Below are 22,487 nucleotides of genomic sequence, written 5' to 3'. Positions count from 1 at the left end.
GACCGACGACATCCCTACCACATTTGTATCAAATACTACAAAATGATGCGACTATTTCAGGGTACAAGATCAATTTAGAAAAATTTGAAGCACTACCTATAGCCCTCCCTAGTCATACTTAAAAGGTTATTGAAATTAATTTCACATTTACTTGGGCTAAAGAAGCGATTAAATACTTGGGAGTCAGAATCTCAAGTGATAGTACAGAACTATATAAACTGAATTACACCCCTCTATTCAAAGCAATTAGGAAAGACATCAACTCCTGGAGGTCGGGCGGGTTTTCTTGGTATGGTCGTCTATCTGCTATAAAAATGAACATCTTACCAAGAGTACTATATCTTTTTAGGGCCCTCCCGATCAAGATCCCCTTACTAGAACTCAACAAACTACAGACTGATCTGGTGGGCTTTTCTAAGGGGCAGTAAAAAAGCTAGAATCCCCTCACGTATATTGCTACTACATAGACAACTCGGAGGGGTAGGGGTCCCAAACCTACTGAACTACTACCAAGTGGCGAGATTAGCGCAGACGACTTTATTTGGGAAAAGGCCAAATGATCTGAGATGGGTACAGGTGGAAACCCTATTATTGGGACGTAAACACCCAGATGATATTCTCTGGGAACATATGGGGCAACCACCTAGATATAAACAGACTTCAAGACTTACAGAAGAGATGATGTCTTTATGGCATTCATTAACGACATCCCTTCAATTATTACCGACAGACTCACTGATGAGACCAGTCAGGACAAATATAAGCTCAGAATTTCATTCACAAGTGGGAAAATGGGAAAATAAGGGGCTATACAGGGTAGCTAATTTTCTTCATAAAGGTAAGATGGCCACATATTTACAAATACAGGAGAAGTTAACACCCGATAAGTTACATTGGTTTTTATACCTCCAAATAGCATCAGCCATTACAAAAGCTTTACCCCGAAACAATAGGCAAAGTCTGACATTGCTGGAGGCTTACTCTAGCTCCACCACCAGAAATAAAAAACTAATTTCTCACATATATATAGCGATACAGAAAGCCAAGTATACCTCTAAAACTACAGTAATGGAGTCATGGGAACGGGATATTAATAAGACACAAACGAAAGAAGAATGGGAAGCATTATTACAGGTGGCAGGGAAAGGATTAATAAGCGCAGATTTTAAAGAAAACTGTATTAAATCCACCTTTAGATGGTATCTTACACCACTAGTCACATCGCACTATATCCCAAATGGAAGTAAAAACTGTTACAGGGGGTGTAGGGAGACAGGAACATATATCCACATGTGGTGGGAATGCCCACAAATAGAACAGATATGGACTAACTTACCTAAACTGTTAAGTGAGGTTTTATCTGAAAATATCACACTGACGGCATCTCAGGCACTACTCAATGAACACATTCCTCCTTTTAATTCAGCCATAAATACTTTTATCCGTACTCTGTGCACAGCTACCAGGATATGTGTGGCTAAATACTGGAAGACAGGAGCACCCTCATGGGAGGAGGTATTAGAAAAGATTAAAGCTACCTACACACTATCTGAATCCGTGTCATTTATACAAGCTACTCACGAAAGATTTTTTAAAATATGGAACTATTGGATACTGAAGGGAATCTGAGGGACCTTAGATAGTCATATAGGAAACCCAGATGTCACAAGAGGTTGACAGTCATAAACAGAGGACACGGAGACATGGGACGTTGACTAACAGCAAAAACTGGTGGTCATTGAAAAAGTGGGGAGCTCCTTCCGTGGATCTACAGTGTGAAGCTTAGGAGAAGCAGGCAAGTTTATTTTATTTTATTTTCATATTTAATATTTATTTTTATTTTTTCTGATTTTGGTTTTGATTGTTTCTTGTGTTAAAGTGTTTGTAGTTTATTGTTGTGCCTTTTTGATGAGGAAAAAGAGAGGTTCTGAAGAGAGATGAGAATACTAATAGGAAGAGAGGGACTCTCAATGGAAAATGAGAGGGAAATTTTTTGCGACCACTGTCTCCACCTCTTCCTCAGAAAACCTCTGTTTAATTGTTGGGACATACTAAATTGCAGACTCTTTGGGACTACTTTAGGAACTGATATAGACACTATTAGAGAAGTCCCCCCTCAGGACAACTTGTCTATGCAGCTCTAAAGGACGAGTAGGGGACTAGTCCCATGCGAGATTAATGAGGGAGACTGTTTCTCCTTATGATGTTTCATATGTAATGTACAATGACTTCTAACTTTTTCTATGTATGTCTCACAATAAAAATTATTTCAACTAATATCTTCTTGGGACAAACTGAGAGATTTTTTACTGGTACCAATATATTTTTATATTACTAAAGGAATCCCTTTGTTATTTTTACTAAATATCATGCATAATTTATTTATGTAGATTTATTTATCTTATATGCACTTTATTCACGTATGTTTTAAATAAATTTATGATAAATATAATCATTTTTTATTTCTACGATTATTTTATGGCATTTTAATGTACTTGACATTTAATTAGATTTTAAGCCCCTTTGGATAGAAGGCTCTCACATTTATTAGATTTTTGTACCACTTGTATTTTCAGGTTTTAGGATTGCCTTTTTCTTAATGTGTAGCGTAATCTGATATTATATCCAGTGCAAGTTTTCATAACAGAGTCTATCCTACTGAATTTGACTAAACAAAACATTATATATATATATATATATATATATATATATATATATATATATTAGTGATGCACCGAAATGAAAATTCTGGACCGAAACCGAATCCGAAAATCCGGGATGCACTTGGCCGAAAACCGAAACTGATACCGAAAATGTATTTTTTAAAATTATTTTTTTTTAATTTATTTTTTTGCATAATTAGAGCCAATAAAAAAAGCCCACCCTTTTATTGAAAGTAACACACTAAAATTGGACAAAAATAGCTTAAAACAATAATATGCTACACAATAATTTTACCAAGAAAAAAAAAAACAGGCAAAAAATAATGCCATTTTCGGCCAAAATGTTTCTGCGACCAAAATTTTGGTGCATCCCTACTTAAAACAATTATAAATATCAATATACTGTATTATTCTTCATTTAGTTCTATGTAACAGTATCATATTTAACCGTTTTTTTTTTACCAATTATCCAAATAAAGTATAGTCCTAGAAAACTCATTATATGCAGAACAGTAAGTCAAGTAATAAACTTAAACAGCAGCTCTAGGCTAGCATCAAATTTGAAACATGCTACACAATAATTTTACCGAAAATAACAGGCAAAAAACCCGAAAACCGAAATAGCCAAAAATGCAATTTTCGGCCGAAACTTTCTGCGGCCGAAATTTCGGTGCATCCCTAATATATATATATATATATATATATATATATAAAAATATATATATATAGCATTATAACTCTTTAACTCTGAAAATTGTACGTTTGCAGATCCCACAAAATTGAAAGTTCAGATTCCAGACTACATAATCCTGGCACTGCTACAACATTCAACATTGTGGTAGCTCATTTATATCCTAGCAGAGATGATAAGACAAGTGGCTTTTAAAAGGGTACTGCAAAACAATGGAAACAGACAAACAACATCAGCTAGCTGTTTTTACTAAATTAAAAAAATCTTTATTGGTTACTCCAAATAACCTAAGTGGCGGTGGAGTTTCACCACTGAAAAACAATTGCAGCAAACATGTTGTTAATGTATTAAGAGGTTATTAACACTTATCTGGTATGTTAATTACCACACATTACACATATCTTGTAATTACAGGGTGCATCATGCGCATTTAAAATGATATAGCATAGATAAGCAAGTCCCATGGATTGCCCAGCTAAATCTCACATCTGTACTCAATCAAAAGAATTCTTACACACAGCTTTATGGAGATATTGAAATACGAGTTAGGAAATAATGTTGCCAAGTGACCTGTTCTTTTGCTGTGTGGTCTTGGCTTGAAGTGAATTGATAGACCAGGTTCTTAGAAAAACTTTGATCCCTTAAAGGGATATTAAACAGTGCTCTTTTGGTAAAAACACATATGTTAAAGCAAAGTGAACATAAAAATAAACAGATTGTGTAAAAAAAAAAGAAGAAAGAAACAGCAAAAACATACTTGTTTTCTTGCAAAATTAGCGCTTAGAAATTCTCAGTGTAGCCCCTGCCCCAGTATGATAAGAGCAGAGAATTTTTAAAACTTAACTTTTATTCTGTCAGTTCAGAACATAAACAAGTCTGACTCCCTGTTATATAGTCTATTCCCTTTCTAGTAAACCAGCCTAGAAGTTTTATGACATCAGGCTAAGATAAACCTTCCTGCAGAGGCCTTGTCCTTCTTGTATGGCTGTGACAGGAAGTAATGGACACTGCACAAGTGTAGTGAAAAAAAGAAAAGACATAAAAGGCAAAATCCATTTAAATAGATGAATAATACATATTGCAATGTTTTATAATAACGAAAGAGACTGTTTAACATCCGATTAAGATCACTGCCTTCTTCAGTATTGAAACTGACTAAGAAAGCAATCCTCATCCTTTTTTGTCTTGTGAGACCTTGACTCATCTTTTAAACAAGCAAAACAATAAAAAAAAAAACTTGAAACCCAAAAAAAACTAAATGTGTATTTGTGTTCAATTTTGTTAATATTTTAAATCTTTTTAAACCAACTTGTCTATACATTATTTTCACCCCCACTTAAACTATGACACAGCAGGGCATATGCTGTAATCAATCTGCCCAGGTACTGCAGTAGCTCCATTCAGTCCCGCCCAAAGAACACCCAATTGTGCCCTTCCAACATGGCCCCCCTCTCTGATCGCTTCCAAACAGCTCTTTAAACCTCCCCACTCCCAAATGGTCTCCACCATCTTAGGTATTGTCAGCTGTCTGCCAGTTAATAGAAATATCTTCATATGTATTTATTAATAAATAAATTATATCTGTATTTTAGCGTCCCCCCCTTCACCCTTGAAGTTATCATACATATGGACCTACGTCCCTTTGGTTTAAGGGATTAAACCTTACTTTTGCCTACATATAAGTCTATGGGCTAGATTTATTAAGCCCATACGGCAGCAAGTTCTCTCAAGAACTTGCTCGCCATCATTTATCAAGCAGCGGTCACCAGACCGCTGCTTCCTGAGCCTCTTCGCCACCTCTAATCTGGCGAAATTCAATTCTGACTAGACCGAGGAGATTGACAGCTCCTGCCCGCGCGTGATTGGCTGTGCGCGGGTAGGGGGCGGGATTGCACGCGAGCGCAAAATTGCGCTTGTGTGCAATGCCGAATACCTGCGGGTATTTTCGCACCGCCACAGGTGAGCTGAGGCGTACAGGGGCGCGTATACGCGCCCCTGTACGCCTCAGCTTTAATAAATCTAGCCCTATTCTGTGCTCTGCTAGGGCGCTGGTTTACAAATCTGTCCTCAGACCTCCCTAACAGGTCACATTTTGAGGTTATCTGAACTAGAGCGCAGGTGAAATAATCAGCTGATTAGTAACCATGGTTATATTACTGCTCTCATCCAAGGTAATCCAGAAAACCTGAGGACAGGTTTGAAAACCAGTGTGCTAGACTAATGAACATGTATAAATAAGGGTCAGTCTTGTAAATTTGTAGCCAATGGCTCCTGTTAGAGCATTTTATTATTGCACTATTTCTTACATATGACTATGCATTTAACCCCTGCAAAGGGATTAACACATAATAAAAGACAGCTCCAAAGCAGCGATGTACTACTGGGAGCTAGCTGATCACATTTAGTGAGCCAATTACAAGAGACAAATGTGTGTAGACACCAATAACCAGCGAGCTTCCAGTTAACAATTTCTACTGATGAGCATATCTTTTTCAACAAAGGATACCAAGAGGACAAAGACAATGTGGTAACAGAACTGAATATAAAAGTGTCTTAAATAAAAATAGGAAGTGATTTTTTTTTATACATTGGCAGATATTGTGCAAGAAGCCATAAGTTAGCGTGTGCAAGTTTGAACAGTAAAAGGAACGACTTGTAAATAGAAATGCAAAGCAATACTAGTTCCCCATCACTTCCGTAGCCCAAGGCTGATATGAGTCTGCCAAATATAAAAAATCTTAATGCAATTAAGCAACCGGCAAATAATAGGTAGCAGGCTAGGAAAGTAGACCATGCTATTACGTAAAGTGTTAAGTATATATTACATTAATATGTAAAGCATAGCAAAAGTATTACAAAAGAATATGTAAAATAGTCTTCCTCCAAACACATTACAAAAAATATTGCTAAAATTCCAAATTAAACATTTGTGGTTCATATAGCGCGTGCAATGTTAAAGGTATAGTCTAGTCAAAATTAAACTTTCATGATTCAGATAGAGCATGCAATTTTAAGCATCTTTCTAATTTACTCCTATTATCAATTTTTATTTGTTCTCTTGGTATCTTTATTTGAATTTAAGTTTAGGAGCCGGCACATCTTTGATTCAGCACCTGGTTAGTGCTTACTGAATGGTGGCTACATTTAGACACCAATCAGAAAGTGCTACGCAGGTTCTGAACCATAAATAGGCTGGCTCCTATGCTTACAGTCTTGCTTTTTCAAATAAAGATACCAAGAGAACAAAAATGATAATAGTAGTAAATTATAAAGTTGCTTAAAATTGCCTGCTCTATCTGAATCATGAAAGTTTAATTTTTACTAGACTATTCATTTAAGATACTTAATTGTTTTGCTATCCTTTATAGAAAAGCATACTTAAGTAGGCTCAGGAGCATTAGGTGCCTGTGCTATTATGCCTCTTCTCATTGGCTCACCAGATGTGATCATCTAGCTCCCACTAGAGCATTGATGCTCTGGAGATTACTTTAACTATGTGCTTAACAGCTGTACCAAGAACATATTATTGCACTGTTGGTTGCATATAATATATTAGAGCATTTCTTTTTTTCCACTTATACATCTTTTTAAGGTCACTTAAAGTTTGCTGTACCTTCTTTAAAAACAAATTGTTCATTGTGTTAAACTTAATTTTAGTTTTCAAACAGTAACAAACAGTAAAATTCTAAGGTTTATGTTAAATTTAGGTTAAATAGACATAAAACAAATTGCAGTATACTTATTTTTACAAACATGCCTCATTGGAAAGTTACAGGTTTGTGATAATTATTTGTACATGCAAAGAACCAAACAAAACATATGGGGCTCCATTACATATGCGACGTCGCCCGCAAAAGCCGGCGCCACCGTTTTTTACGCAATTTTGGTATTACATATACGGCACCGCATTTTTCACCCGTCGGCCGCTATTTTAACTCCCATAAGCTAACATAGAACCACGCTCAAATCGGAATCACATATTCAGCAGCAAGGACTTGCGCTGCGAAAATTGAGAAATTTTTTCACCTTGCCACACATAGGCAGGCGCAGCAAGCCTTGCACTGAGTATGTGAGCACCGTAACTCCCTGAAAATAGTAACTAACACCTAACGCATGAGCAATATCTATCTGCCTCCTGAAAATAACTAACACCTAACGCATGCGCAATATCTATACCTGTCAACCGCAATCCCCCACCGCAATAACTAATAAAGTATATTAACCACTAATCCGCCATCAAACCCACATCAGAACTAATAATAAAAATATTAACCCCTAAACTGACACCCCCCACAACGCAAAATGCCTAATTAAACTATTAACCCCTAATTTATCTACCTAATAAAAGTATTAACCCCTAAATCCTCCAACCCCAACATTGCAAACTACCTATTAAATCTATTAACCCCTAATCCGCCAAACCCACACAACGCAATAATGCTAATAAATCTATTAATCCCTAAACCGCCAAACCCCACAACGCAAATAACTAATCACTAAGCCCCCTAACCTAACACCCCCTAAATTAACCCATTACATAAATTAAAATAAAACTAAATTACAATTAAAATAAGAAACCTAACATTACTTTAAAAATAAAAAAAATAAGTTTAAATTAAGCTAATATTACAGAAAATAAAAAAACTAAAATTACATAAAATAAAAAACAAAATTTTCAAAAATAAAAAAATTAGACCTAATCCTTATGAAAATATAAAAGCCCCCCCAAAATAAAAACACCCCCTAATCTAATACTATACTACCAATAGCCTTTAAAAGGGCCTTTTGTACGGCATTGCCCTAAGTTAAACAGCCCTTTTCCTTAAAAAAATACTAAATCCCCCCTCTAACAGTAAAACCCCCCACCCACCAAACCCCACAAAATAAAAAACCTAACACTATAAAAACCTAAACTACCCATTGCCCCTAAAGGGGCATTTGTATGGGCATTGCCCTTAAAAGGGCATTCAGCTCTTTTATGAGTGCCCATAACCCTAATCTAAAAAATTATTTTTTTTTTTTTTTTTAAAAAAAAAAGCTTAACTCTAACCCCCAGATAGGTACTCACAGTTCCTAAAGTCCGGCGGTGAAGTATTTTTCCAAGCGACGACCAGTTCCTGAAGTCCAGCGGTGAAGTCTTCTTCCAAGCGGCGACCTCTTCTATCTTCATCAGAACCGCAGAACTGAAGACTGGTGACCGCGGAACTGAAGACTGGCGACCGTGGAGCCATGTAGCGTGGAGGATCCTCTTCGTACGATCTCCGCCGTACACTGAATTTACTAGGTTTTTTATTTTGTGGGGTTTGGTGGGTGGGGGGTTTTACTGTTAGAGGGGGGAAAAGAGCTTTTTAACTTAGGGCAATGCCCTGTAAAAGGCCCTTTTAAGGGCTATTGGTAGTTTAGTATTAGATTAGGGGGTGTTTTTATTTAGGGGGGGTTATTTTCATAGGGATTAGATATATTTTTTTTATTTTTGATAATTTTGTTTTTATTTTCTGTAACGTTAGACTTTTTTATTTTCTGTCATTTTTAGCTTAATTTAAACTTAGTTTTTTTTTATTTTTAAAGTAGTTTGGTTTTTTATTTTAATTGTAATTTAGTTTTATTTTAATTTATTTAATGGAGTTAATTTAGGGGGTGTTAGGTTAGGGGGCTTAGTAATTAGTTATTTGCGTTGTGGGTTTTGGCGGTTTAGGGGTTAATAGATTTATTAGCATTATTGCATTGTGTGGGTTTGGTGGATTAGGGGTTAATAGTTTAATAGGTTTATTGCATTGTGGGTTAATAGCAGATTAGGGGTTAATAGTTTTAATAGGTAGTTTGCGATGTTGGGGTTGGCGTATTTAGGGGTTAATACTTTTATTAGGTAGATCACGATGTGGGTGAATTGCGGATTAGGGGTTAATAGTTTAATTAGGCATTTTGCGTTGTGGGGGGTTGTCAGTGTTCCGATGTGGGTTTGATGGTGGATATAGGGGTTTTACGTGTCAGTTTTATTTTTGGGAGGCGTGTTAGACTTTTACGGGGGATTTTATGTTTTTTTATTTTCTTAGGCGCTGGCAGTTTCTAAATTTGCGTAAGTTACTGGCGACTCCAGAAATGTGTATTTACGCTAATTTCTGGACATCACTAGTTTTTCCGACTTACGACACTTTATGAACTGCCCGCGGGGTTAATGTAATACCCCGATGTGCAAGGTGAAATTACGGGCGGCGCGGGCTTCAGCGCTTGTGCTAAAGCCTGAGCTGTATATGTAATCTCGCCCATGACTGCATGATCCACTTATCCATGTTCAGTATCCCTGAGATAATGTTTCTTTATATGAGCACATTTTTAGAAAGCTTTCTGGGCTTGTGAGATTCTATGAAGCCCCTGTCCTAATTTTGTAAACACATCTTGTGCCTTAAAGGGATATGAAACCAAAACATTTTAATTTATACTTCAGACAGAGCATACCATGTTAAAAAAAAAAGTTTCCAATTGACTTCTATTATCAAATTAGTTTTGTTCACTTAAAGAGATACCTAGGTAGGCATCTGGAGCACTATATTGCAGGAAATAGTGCTACCATGTAATGTAGTGCTCTTGCAAATAGATAACATTCTTGCAAAACTGCTGCCATATAGTGCTCCAGAAATTGGCAGGATCCTAAGCATAAGTCCCTGCTTTTTAACAAAAGATACCAAGAGAACAAGGGCAACTTGATAATAGAAGTAAATTAAGAAGTTGTTTAAAATCACATGCTCTATATGTGAATCATGAAAGAAACATTTTGGGTTTGATATCCCTTAAAAAAGTGCATTTCGGAAAAGGAGTGTTCCCTGCTTTTATGTGAAGGCGATGCAGACATTACAATAGGATTCACAAAAACAATTAATTTAAAAACCATATAAAAGAATAAATTAAATATTAAAATAAAAATATCCATTAAAAATTGTATTGAAATTGTGCAGGAAAGAAACAATTTAAGTTGCACAGAAGAAATTGTAATAATGATAAAAAAAAAGCTGTGAAATTTGTATTTATAATATGAAATTCAAGGAGTAGTATTTTCCTTAAAGTAAATTGAATTTCTTCACTTGCTTGTACACTGAACATGGGAATAGATTAAATCTCTCCACCAGGTCTGGCATATTCTGTAAACATTTCCCCTGCGCATCTCACAGTTTTTTCTTGCAAGCTAAAAGGTGCCAGGTTGTGTCAAAATGCGCAAAACACTTATTACCCACATAGAAAAACACCTGTGTATGAAAATAGAGCTGATAGCAAGATGATATAAGCTGCAGAGTAATTTGATTTGTATTGGTTGCCAGATTTCATTTTTTAAATTTGCCCGCTGCTCCCTGCTAACTACGGTCTCCCCAGCAAAGTTTTCTTTCTCCAATGAATTCCATCATTTTCAGAGGGCAGTCTCTACAAGTGTCAGCATGGCTTCTCAGGTCTCACCTAATCAGGCCCTATGCAAAACAGTAAAAGACAAAGTGCAACTCCAATTCAAGTGGGATTTATTAAAAAAGAGGATACACACAATAAAATGCACTTACAAGAACAGGAACACCAATACACCTTGAATCTCCTAAAACGGAGGGCTTCCCAGGTTAACAGTGGCTCGGACGCTGGCTCCCAAGCATTTCTGGAATGCACTTGGAGCAGCATGCACGTGACCTCCTGGTGACAGCACGCCAACAGAATCAAAACTCCTCCGTCCGGGCTTCTTCAAGAGGAACAAATAAAGGATAGCTGGGGAACAATCCCCTCCGATGTTAAATGTTCATAGTGAATCCTCCCCCCTGTTAGGGGTGTGTGTCAAAGTTGTGCGGTGAGTGGAGGAAACTAAATACGCTGTTATTGTAATGCTTGTGGGATATTTCTCTATCAGACCAAACTTGGCCAGTAGTCTTCTTATCCCGGCGTCAAGTGAAAGGATAAGGAAATATCCCAGAACAAAGTGAGTTTAAGAAATGAGGTAAGCAGTACTCACGGTAATAAGATTAAGACAGAGTATGGTCAGAGACAGGCAGAGTTTGGCAACAGAAAGGCAATCCAGCAGTATAGCAGTTCAGGGATAAATCAATAGAATGGTCAGGAACAGGCAGAGGTCGGCAACCAAAGGTAATCCAGCAGGTTAGCAGTTCAGGGGTAAACCAATAGAATGGTCAGAAACAGGCAGATGTCAACAGCAAAAGGTAATCCAGCAGTTTAGCAGTTCAGAGGCAAACCAGGCAGAGTAGTCAGACAGGCAAAGTTCAGCAACGATAAGGCAATCCAGCAATTCAAGTGTTAAACAGGCAGAGTAGTCAGATAGGTAGAGTTCAGCAATGATAAGGCAATCCAGCAATTCAAGTGTTAAACAGGCAGAGTAGTCAGACATGCAGAGTTCAGCAATGATAAGGCAATCCAGCATTTCAAGTGTTAAACAGGCAGAGTAGTCAGACAGGCAGAGTTCAGCAATAATAAGGCAATCCAGCAATTCAAGTAATAAAGCACCTAGGAGCACACACAGTAACACCTATACTTGGGCAGTGAATGTAAGTTATGCAGGTACTGACATAGGCGCCGATTCGCGCCAAGGAGAAGTTTAAAGGATCCAACTGGCTTGAGAGGGGAAAAGACTTTCTGCGATGACGTCATCGCCACACGCTCACAGCAACCGCCGCGTTCCTGGCAACAGCAAGAGCGGCACAACAGAAGCACGGGAGCGGCGTGACATACCAAATGCAAAGTATTAAACATCAAATACATATTAAAATACATATTTTATACCAAACATGCTCAATGACTGTTTAAATTTGTAGCAATCCTAGTCAATAAACTTAAAGTGAAACATATAAATACGATCTAACTGACAATTTATAAAAACAATAATAACATTATATAAAAGTTAAGGCTTAAAAAATAAAATAGTGAGTAGTTTGTTCAATGGGGCGCAAAACTACAAGCCGATAAAATATATGCCCCGAGTGTTCCTTTGATATTAGACAGCCAATTGGTTGAATTGGTTTCTTGAATATTAGTACCTGCACATTTTTTTCAATTTGCTTGGGGCCCAAAAATTTTTGAGGCTTTTTCCTTTCTAATTTGCGGGTTTTCACCTATATGGGGTCCTAAAATGAGATAGGCTAGAAGTATAGGCCAATGTTTCTTTAATGCATTTTTTATTGCAATCGTTCCCTCATTATATGTAGTAATGAATCTGATGGAGGTTGATATATTATTGGGAGGTTCTTTTATAGGCTTAGTATTCCTTGCAAATAAACTCTGTCAGTGCTTCCTTCTTAAAATCCTCTTAAAATCCTTGAGATGTGTATAATTTTGCCTCATCCTGAGGTACTGACTAAATGGAACATAATGGATCCAACTTTGTTTGTGTGCTCTAGTTGCATCAATAAAACTATCCCTTTCAGTATGTTTTCTAAGATTTCTTACTGCAACCCTCTCATCAAAATTCCGGAATAAAACCAAATCCAGGAATTCAACACTAGAGTTGGAAATTTTCCAGTAAATTTAAGGTAAAACTCATTAGAGTTCATAAGTTGTATGAAGTCCTCTATCCCGTTACTATCCCCTTTCCACAAAATAATAATGTTGTCAATATAGCAACTATATTTGACTATATTCTTTATGAAAGTGTATTTTGGCAGATGTATTTGTTCTCAAAAGTGTTCATATAAATATTGACATAGGATGGGACAAAAGTGGTCCCCATCACAGTGCCAAGTGTCTGTACATAATATTTTTCTTCAAAGGAAAAATAATTGTGCTTTAATATGAATGCAATACTGTCCAGTATAAACTGAATGTGTAGAATGGGTATAAACCATCTGCAAAGTTCAGATTTAACCGCATCTATGCCCGTATAATGAGGGATGCAGGTATACTGAGCAGCAACATCACAAGTCACCCACCACATATTCTCTTCCCATGGAAGACCTTTTAATAATCTGATGGCTGCCTGAGTGTCTTTAAAATACGCTCTTGTCCTCCTAGAGGTTGCAAATACAAGTCTACTCATTTAGAAAGATTATCACAAAGAGATCCTATCCCCGATACAATGGGTCTCCCTTGTGGGTGAACTTGATCCTTCTGCATTTTGGGGAGATGGTAGAACAGTGAAAATTTAGGGTTAGGTGTAAATAGGAATTTATATTCTTCAGTTGTTAAGATCTCCTCATTCTTAGCCACAATAAGTAAACTGTCCAGTTATTAATATAATTGGGGAGTAGGGTCCCTAGTTAGTATCTAATAAGTGTATCTGTCATTGAGCAAGTTGAATACTTCCAACAGTTAGTCATTCCTACCTTGGAGGACTATCCCTCTGCCTTTGTCCTCAGATCGTATAACTATATCTGAATTATTCATCAGCTTCCTCAATGATTTTATCTCTAAGATGGTTAAGTTGTTATTATATTTATTCAAAATAGTCTCCTCCTGTTTAAGTTCCGCTTTGACTTCTTGGCTGACTAATTTTGGCAAATAACGGAATTTGGGCCCCCAGGGGATAAAATGACGATTTGCCTTTAAATTTAGAATGGCAAATCTCAGGTTCAATCTCATGAATCGACATATTGAGATCATCTATACTGATATAACTTAAAGGGACAGTTCACCCAAAAATGTTCTCCCCTTTAAATTATTCCCAATGATCCTTTTAACCTGCTAGAGTGTATTAAATTGGTTACAAGTAGCTCCTTTACTCCTATTTCAGCATTTGAAATAGCTGATTTAGACTGTCGTATCACCACCTATACTGAGCAAATTAATACTGGAGTATAGGCTATTGAATAGCCTAAGTATACACAGCCAGCAGAAGAGATTACACTCCCAGTGGGATGCAGGATAGTTAAGTAATAAAATTATAATTTTCCACTGTTCTCTCTATGTATTGAGCTTTGGTGTTCCAGCCAAATAAAAGATAAAGAAGCAAATCTGTTTACACAAACTTAGAACATAATGAGATCTGATATCAACTTTAAGTTCAACCCATTGTAATAGGCTGTGGTTTCAAAGCACAAAATCAGTTACTTCATATACACAAATATGCATGAAAATGGAATTTCTCAAATATTTTATACTCTGCAGTTGGTATAACAGGTCATTTAAAATACATTAAAGGAAAACAATTTTACAGTGTACTGTCCCTTTAAATTTGGCTCCTTTAAATAAACTTACCCAGAAATATCTATATCCAACTCTTTAAGAGTGGTAAATGTCTCTAAATCCCAAAATTCAAGAAAATCAGAATGAAAGGTTTTTCTATTTTCAGGATTTTTGAGAAAATTTTCTATATATTTATGAATGTCCAGAAAAGTTTAAAATGTGTTAGGCTTCGATTTGAGGGCAAAAGTCAAACCCTTTCTTAAAATACATAAATCATTATTATCAAAGTGGATCTCAGAAAAATTAAATATGTCAGTCTTAGAACTTTCTACATTGTTTTGTCCCTTGCTTTCTGTATGCTTTGTCCTGCTCTAGTTCCTCTTCTTGTTCTAACATTCTTTTTTGGGGTCTGGTTCTGTTTGGGGCTGGATCTAAGGGTGGCAAACACTCTCTTTCTGTCCTTGTCGGTCTGCCCTTGTCGGTCTGCCCTTGTTGGTCTGTCTGTCTGTCCCCTAAAAAAAAGAAGAGCTGAATCTCTCTGTTTGGATTCTTTTGGTCTGGCTCCTCTTATCTCCCATTCGTCATTCTGATCAACAACATCAGACTTGCTCTCCTTAAAGGTTTCAAATCTATTGCTAGTTGTAATCTTATATAGTGGTTTGTTCTTATTGTTGTAAACCCCATTATACGCAATCTCCCTCCTATTCATGTGATTATTAGTATTATACCTCCACTAAAGGGGTGAGTCTGTAGACTCAAATCTCGATCGATACTGTCTATCCCTACCATGATTAGAAAACGCACTCCTCAAATCATTGTAATTCTCTCTACTTTAGTAATTGTTATACATTTTGGGGGTCTTGTAGACCCCATACAACTTGGGGGCTGTTGGTTTAAATGTATTAGGATAGGTACTCTCTGTATAGGAATATTCTTTACTTCTAATATTATTAATTTTAGTCCTATGTGTAATCCTACCTATATTTCCACTATTGTTAGTAGGCTCCATAATTGATCTGTGTTGGTTGGGTTGTCTTTTAAATGTATATACTTTAATTTCTTTAACCCTTTGAGTGCTAAGCACTTTCCCACCTGGGTGCTACGATTTTTTAAGGTTTGTTTTATTTTTTTATTTTTTGAACAAAATGTTTTTAACTTTTTTGTTTCTTTTTTCAGACCCCCAAGACTTACACTGTTGTAAAGGTTAGGCGATTAACTTTCCAATGGTGGGTCTGTAGCCTGCTTAGATGCCTGAGATACAGGCTTCTAAGCAGCATGCCCCCTGCTCCTATACTTTAACATTGTTAAGTATAAATAAAGTTGCACGGTGATGTCATCACGTTTTTGCGCGTGACGTCACCACGCAAAACAGGAAGCCCCGGCGATGCCTATCACTCTACAGGAGTGGGTGGGAGCCCCCAGATCTCCCTCAAGGTGAGAGAGTGCTAGTGACAGCTCTGAGCCGTCATTAGCACAAGAGTGGGAAACTCTGTGACGGCTCAGAGCCGTCATTAGCACTCAAAGGGTTAAAATCATTTAAATCTCTATTGAGCTTCTTTTGTTTGTTCATCTGTAATTTCTTATCTGATTTTCCAATACTCTATTGTAAACTCTTATTACGATTTATCCACTTGTTTTCTGCTTTGAATGATTGAACCTTCAAAATAGTATCCTCAATTTCCTTCTTGGTTTTGGTTTTGTATTTAATCGAAATTTTAATTAATTTGATTGAGCATTCATGTAAGGCAGACTCCCACTCAGTGGTATATTCTACTTCCTCCAGGACAAAGGCAGGACTTTTGAACAGCCTCAGACCCCTTGGGATCACATTATGGAGAATATAGTTAAATAAAAGGATTATATATTGCCAATCCTTGGAGTCTTGCTCTAGCAATTTTTCTAGTGTTTTAAAGAGATTATCTGGATCACCTGGAGGGCTGTCTGGTAAATTACATTGCTATAAATCTATAGCCCTTTGTCTGGTTTACCTAGACTGGCTTTCACCAAATGTTTCAGACATGACAGGATTTAGCAGCACAAAGTAAAGAAAAAAAGATATAAAGAGATAATCACACCAAAAAAAAGTGTTAAATCTGTCACCAATAAAATGCTCCTGATGTCTAACAAGGTCAGAAATTAAAGCACTCATCGGTAAACAATGTAAACCACTTTATAGTAAGAAATCAAAATGTGAGAGAGTCATATAAAATGTTCCAATAGACTAAAAAGCACCAAATATGGGCAGATCGTCCTAGTCCAACTAGGTAAGCAAAAAACAATACCTTGAAGAATTCTACTGTGTCTTGAGTAGTATAGTAACATATACGTTAAATCCAATTAAGAGTGAAAATCAGGCCCTATGTATTCACCGATTTCACACACATTCTTTCCATCCCTCATGTCTCTTTCAAGTAAATTAGCATTGTTTCAAGTGCTTACTTATTGCGCACACCAGCGCTGCAAGGTAGGAATGGCTATTTCATCCAAGCATATCTAAGGGATGTCACGTAACATTTGGCCACCAGAAATTAGAGTGAGACATGCACATTAACTATTAATATCATCCAGAGACTAAAACTGTTACTTTTCATTTTAATGAATAGTGTGTGAGCATTTTATTAAAGGGGCACTAAACCCTTTTTTTTTTTCATCATTCAGCTAGAGCATGCAATTTTAAGCAATTTTCCAATTTACTCCTATTATAAATATTTATTCGTTCTCTAGCTATCTTTATTTAAAAAAAAAAAAAATCGAAGCTTAGGAGCCGGCTCATTTTTGGTTCAGCACTCTTAGTAGCACTTGCTGATTGGTGGCTATATTTAGTATCCCTTTAATGTATTGTTGTGAAGGGGTTAAACACAGTCAATAACGAGGCATATGTATGTAGCCACCAATCACCAGCTAAATCCCAGTGGTGCTCTAGGTATGTTTTTCAACAAAGGATACCAAGTGAACAATGTAAACTTGACAATAATAAGTTGGAAAAGACTCTTAAAAACTTCATGAACTATTTGAAACATGTCAGTTTAGGTCTCTTTTAGTTCTCCCTGATTTCAGTACTCTTTTAACCCTGCAAGCAAGGATATGTACAATGATTATACCCCCCTACCCCAGAGCTCTCATTTAGCAACAGAGTATTGCTCTGTTTTGGATGGACCAGAGAGTTTAAATTTTGAAATGATATTTAAGGGACTAGAAACCCAATTTGTTTTCTTCTTTCATGATTCAGGAAGAGCATGCAATTTTAAACATCTTTCTAATTCACTTCTATTATCTCATTTGTTTCATTCTCTTGATATCATTGGTTGAAAAGCATACCTAAATATGTTCAGTAGCTGCTGATTGTTGACTGCACATAGACACCTTGTGTTATTAGCTCACCCATGTGCATTGCTATTTCTTCAACAAAGTATACCTAAATAATGAAGCAAATTAGATAACAGAAGTCAATTGGAATTTTTTTTAAAATGTTATTCTATATCTGAATCATGAAAGAAAAAGTTTGGGTTTCATGTCCCTTTAAGGGAGTACTGAAACCATTTTTTGTGTGAAATATACTAATGTATGACTGTTTTGTTTTGTGATTTAATTAGCCCAGTATTTTGAAAGATATGTGATTAAAAATGTTCCGTAATACATATTGCACAGTTTTCTTTTCATGACATCGCATACAAAATTAGGCTTTTGCTCAATTGTAGAAGATACGGGTTTAAGTTCTCTATACAAATGATTCTCCATGGAAATGTGTTTGTGATTCATCCATCCACAAAAAAACACAAACCCAACCCTATTTAGATCTGTTAATTTCTACATCCAATAATTGCTTGCTTTGAATAAGTTCATTTTAGAGCACTGGTTTTCAACCCTGTCCTCACGCCTCCCTAACAGGCCACATTTTGATGATACCTGAACTGGAGCACAGGTGAAAAAATCAACTGATTAGCAAAAATGGTTATTTTACCAGCTCTCACCAAAGGTAATCCTAAAAATCTGGCCTGTTGGGGAGGCCTGAGGACAGGTTTGAAAACCAGTGTTTTAGAGTGAAATATGAGGTTATGACATTGACTATTAATACTGTGCTAAAATTTCTGACTCTCTCAAAGAATTGTGCCAGCCAAGCAGAAAAGCCATATAACAGGCAGCCTATCAAAAGAGTTTGGGGGGCAACCATGTTAATTATCATAAATTTGAATACATTTGGGTCAGTGTGAGACAGTGAGGGCCCTTCCCTAATTTATGCCCAGGGCCCTGGTCGGTCTCGGTCCACACCTGGTGGCAAGAAGGCTGAGCAACAGAATGGAAACAGAGTGCATAGTCTCATTCACCTGTATTAGCTTACATCTGCCTGTGCCCCGTAGGACAAGAGAGAGAGATAACGTTTTTATGTCTATAAAACAATTGGAGCTGCCATGTTGTAACTTAGGTTACTTTCTCTGCTGTGGCCAATTAGGGACAGTTATAAATAGGTCACTAGACTGTGCAGCCAATGGCTCTGTGGAACTGAAATGTTCACAATTTTAGAATGGAATTACAGGATTTATAATTTTCTATTACCATCCAATATATAAAGATATTCAGTAAGTTTTTAAAACAATTTTGCAAACCATTAATAAAATGAACATTTTAACAACTGTAAAATCATTTATTTAATATGAAGTTCATTTGCAATGCAGTAATTAATTGCTGATATATACTATGTATAGCTAAAAAAATAGTTTTGTATCTCTTTACAAAAATGATTTGATTCACATGCATTTTTCAGGGTTTGTAATGACTGCCAGTCAGATATAAACATTTAAGGCAAAATCATTCAGCCATTTAAGAGTTAAAACATTTCAAATGCAAAATGTAGCATAGAATGTTCATTAAAACTGAATTACTGGATTGCTGCTATCTTTATATGAGAATAACCAATCATATCAGTTATACACCCACTGGGCGATGGCACAACATTTGTATCAATAGTGAATACAGAGAAATGCACTTTCTAATATGTTTCAGATGGAATTCCTGTGGTAACTGAAACAAAAAAGAAATTTGGCTACATTTTTATCTGCTCACAGCTAAATCTACAAGACTGAAAGTTGCAACAAGTCCAAGGCTGTAAGCTGATCTTCTGAAATTTAAAGGGCCATTATAGTGATAAAATTATTCTTTAGAGCATGTCATTTTATCAATAGTGATGTGGCAAATCTATGTGTTTTTAGCCCCGTAAATGTTTTAAACACACAGTTAAACCGCCCAGGACTTTCAGAACATTTCTGGTCCCAAGCAAAAAGTGCTAATCGCACGACTCAGCGGCAGTGCTCTGTGGGTCCGAGTGGTCTGTGTGTTTATAATGTGACAAAGTATTCTTTAGCACTATAAACAGGTTCATTAAATACATAGAAATTAAAAATGTAAAACAAATTTGAGCAAAAAGGAAAACAGTTGCTTTAGAAAATTAGAGAAATTTAAAAATGCAAACAGAAAAACCTAATATTATCTGATGGATAAAGAAACAATTATCCAGCCCATGACTCGCAAAAAAAACAATGCCCTCCATTGCTTTTTTAAAGGGACACTCAGGTTTTATTAAATTTTCATGATTCAGATACAGCATGTAATTTTAAACAACTTTCCAATTTACTTCCATTAAAAAAAATGTGCACAGTCTTTTATATTTACACTTTTTTTTGAGTCACCACTTTGAGTCTACTGAGCATGTGCAAGAACTCAGACTTTATGTATATGCATTTGTGATTGGCTGATTGCTATCACATGGTACAGGGGGAGTGGAAATATACATAACTTTGATATGTGTTAGAAAAGAATCTACTACTCATTTGAAATTCAGAGTAAATGCTATTGTATTGTCTTGTTATCTTGCATTTGTTGATTATGCAAATCTGTTGCGTTCACTGGCCCTTTAATGTCTCCATACAGTAAAATCTTTTTGCCCAAACAATGAGAATATTTTGAGGCACCTAATCTGGTACTTTATGCTATTTTAAATAATTTAGATTTAGCTCAGGGATTGTGATGTTATAATGAAGAATTTGGATTTTCTTCTATATTACTCCTCTAACCGTCCTCATTGGTAACACATACTCAGTGACCCATACATGACCTTTGTATTCAGTTTATAGTACAATGTACAACTGACCCATTACTGTCCTGTAGTGGAGAATACATTGTGCAGGTATGTGCCAGGGATTATTGCTAAATTATTACTTATTTGAAGTTTGATCATATAAAGAAATGTATATGTGCTTCAATGTGTTCAACCTCCTGCATGGAACATAAACAGTTAAAGGGAGATGAAACTCCAAATGTTACTTTTATGATTCTGACAGACCATACAGTTTTTTGGGGGGAGGGGGTTAATATAATTTACTTATATTGTACATTGTGTATTTTTTATTTTGGTATCTTTTGTTGAAAAGCAGGTAGGTAGGCTCAAAAATGTGCACATGCTTGGAGCACTACATGGCTACGTTTTTGCAACAATGCTTTTTATATTGTTGTGCTTTATGTAAACTGCTTCCATTTAGTGCTAAAAAACATTATTGCACAATTGTTGCCATATAGTTCTCAAGACAGTGCACGTGACATACCTAAGTAAATTTGATATTAGAAGTAAATCTGAAACATTTTTTAATTGTACGCTGTTTCTGAATCATGAAAAAAATATTTTAGGTTTCATATCCTTTTAAGTTTGCACACCAGTAATGTTCCTATGATAGTCCTGAACAGGACTTAGATATTGATTGGTGGCTATAGGTATACTGTTCCTGCACAGCAGCTGCTGATTGCAATTTAAACTATATGTTTAACTCCCAGTAGTAATATCAGTATCAAAGTAAAAATCATATCTGGAGTTTATATCAGTTTTGGAAATTATATGGTGCTTAAAGGGACATGAAACCCATATTTTTTTCTTTCATGATTTAGAAAGAGTATGCGATTTTAAACAACTTTCCAATTTACTTCTATTATCTAATTTGCTTCATTCTCTTGATACTGTTTGTTTAAAATCACATCTAAATAGGCTCAGTAGCTGCTGATTGGTGGCTGCACATAGATGCCTTGTGTAAGGGCTCACCCATGTGCATTTCTATAAATAGATTAGAATGTTGTTTAAAATTGTATGCTCTATCTAAATCATGAAAGAATATTTGTGGGTTTTATGTGCCTTTAATTAGTTGATATTACAGACATCCCAACTCTCCCTGAAGTTCAGGGAGTCTCCCTGATGCCAGCAAATGGAGTACAATCTCCCTGAAACTCCAAGTACCTTGATCCAATGTGGCCCAAATCCGGAAAAGTGTTTCTTTAAGGAATGCCTTTAGTTGCTGGGATGTTATAGAACCCTCAAAGCCTGCATCAGTAACCAAAAAGCCCACACTTATTCTAATAAAATAAAACACAAATACTACCTTAGTTACTGCACCTAATTAAACTTTGTATTCTAAAATATTTAAGCATTCAACAAGCGTATGATCACTGAAAAATAGGTTTGTTGTATGTGGTTGTGCAATAAAGCTACTTTTTTTTAAATATGCCTTTAGTGAGAAACTACTGATAAGTAGCAGCTAATTATAAGTCTGTATCTTACTTAGGGTTTCAAGGTGTCCAATATATAACTAGGAGGGGGGTGGCGGCGCAGTAGTGGGTGAAGCCACCTCCCTGAAATTAGTTTTTGCAGGTTGGGATGTCTGATATTAGCTTATTTGAGATGTAGAGCTCAGTTAATTCAATTATCTAATGTATGGGGAATTCACAGTTGAGAGCATAAACCAGATATTTCCTACATTAGGATAATTTAAAATCTGACAAGTGTTTGCATTTTGTCAATTTAGAAAAACACGGTTCATACTCATAGTGACCATATTGGCCCTCAGCAACTCAATATTTTAGACTCCACGATTTTTTTTAAATTCAGTGGCATATTGGTCGTGTTATGCTTAATATGAGTAATTTGAGTTGAATCGTTTATTCTCTAAGTATAAAAAACACACAAGGACTTTTTCTTGGTGTAGAAGTTATAACTGCAA

The sequence above is a fragment of the Bombina bombina genome, chromosome 6, assembly GCF_027579735.1.
Source record: "Bombina bombina isolate aBomBom1 chromosome 6, aBomBom1.pri, whole genome shotgun sequence".
In the NCBI taxonomy this organism is placed as follows: Eukaryota; Metazoa; Chordata; class Amphibia; order Anura; family Bombinatoridae; genus Bombina; species Bombina bombina.
This window is presented reverse-complemented; position numbering follows the sequence as displayed.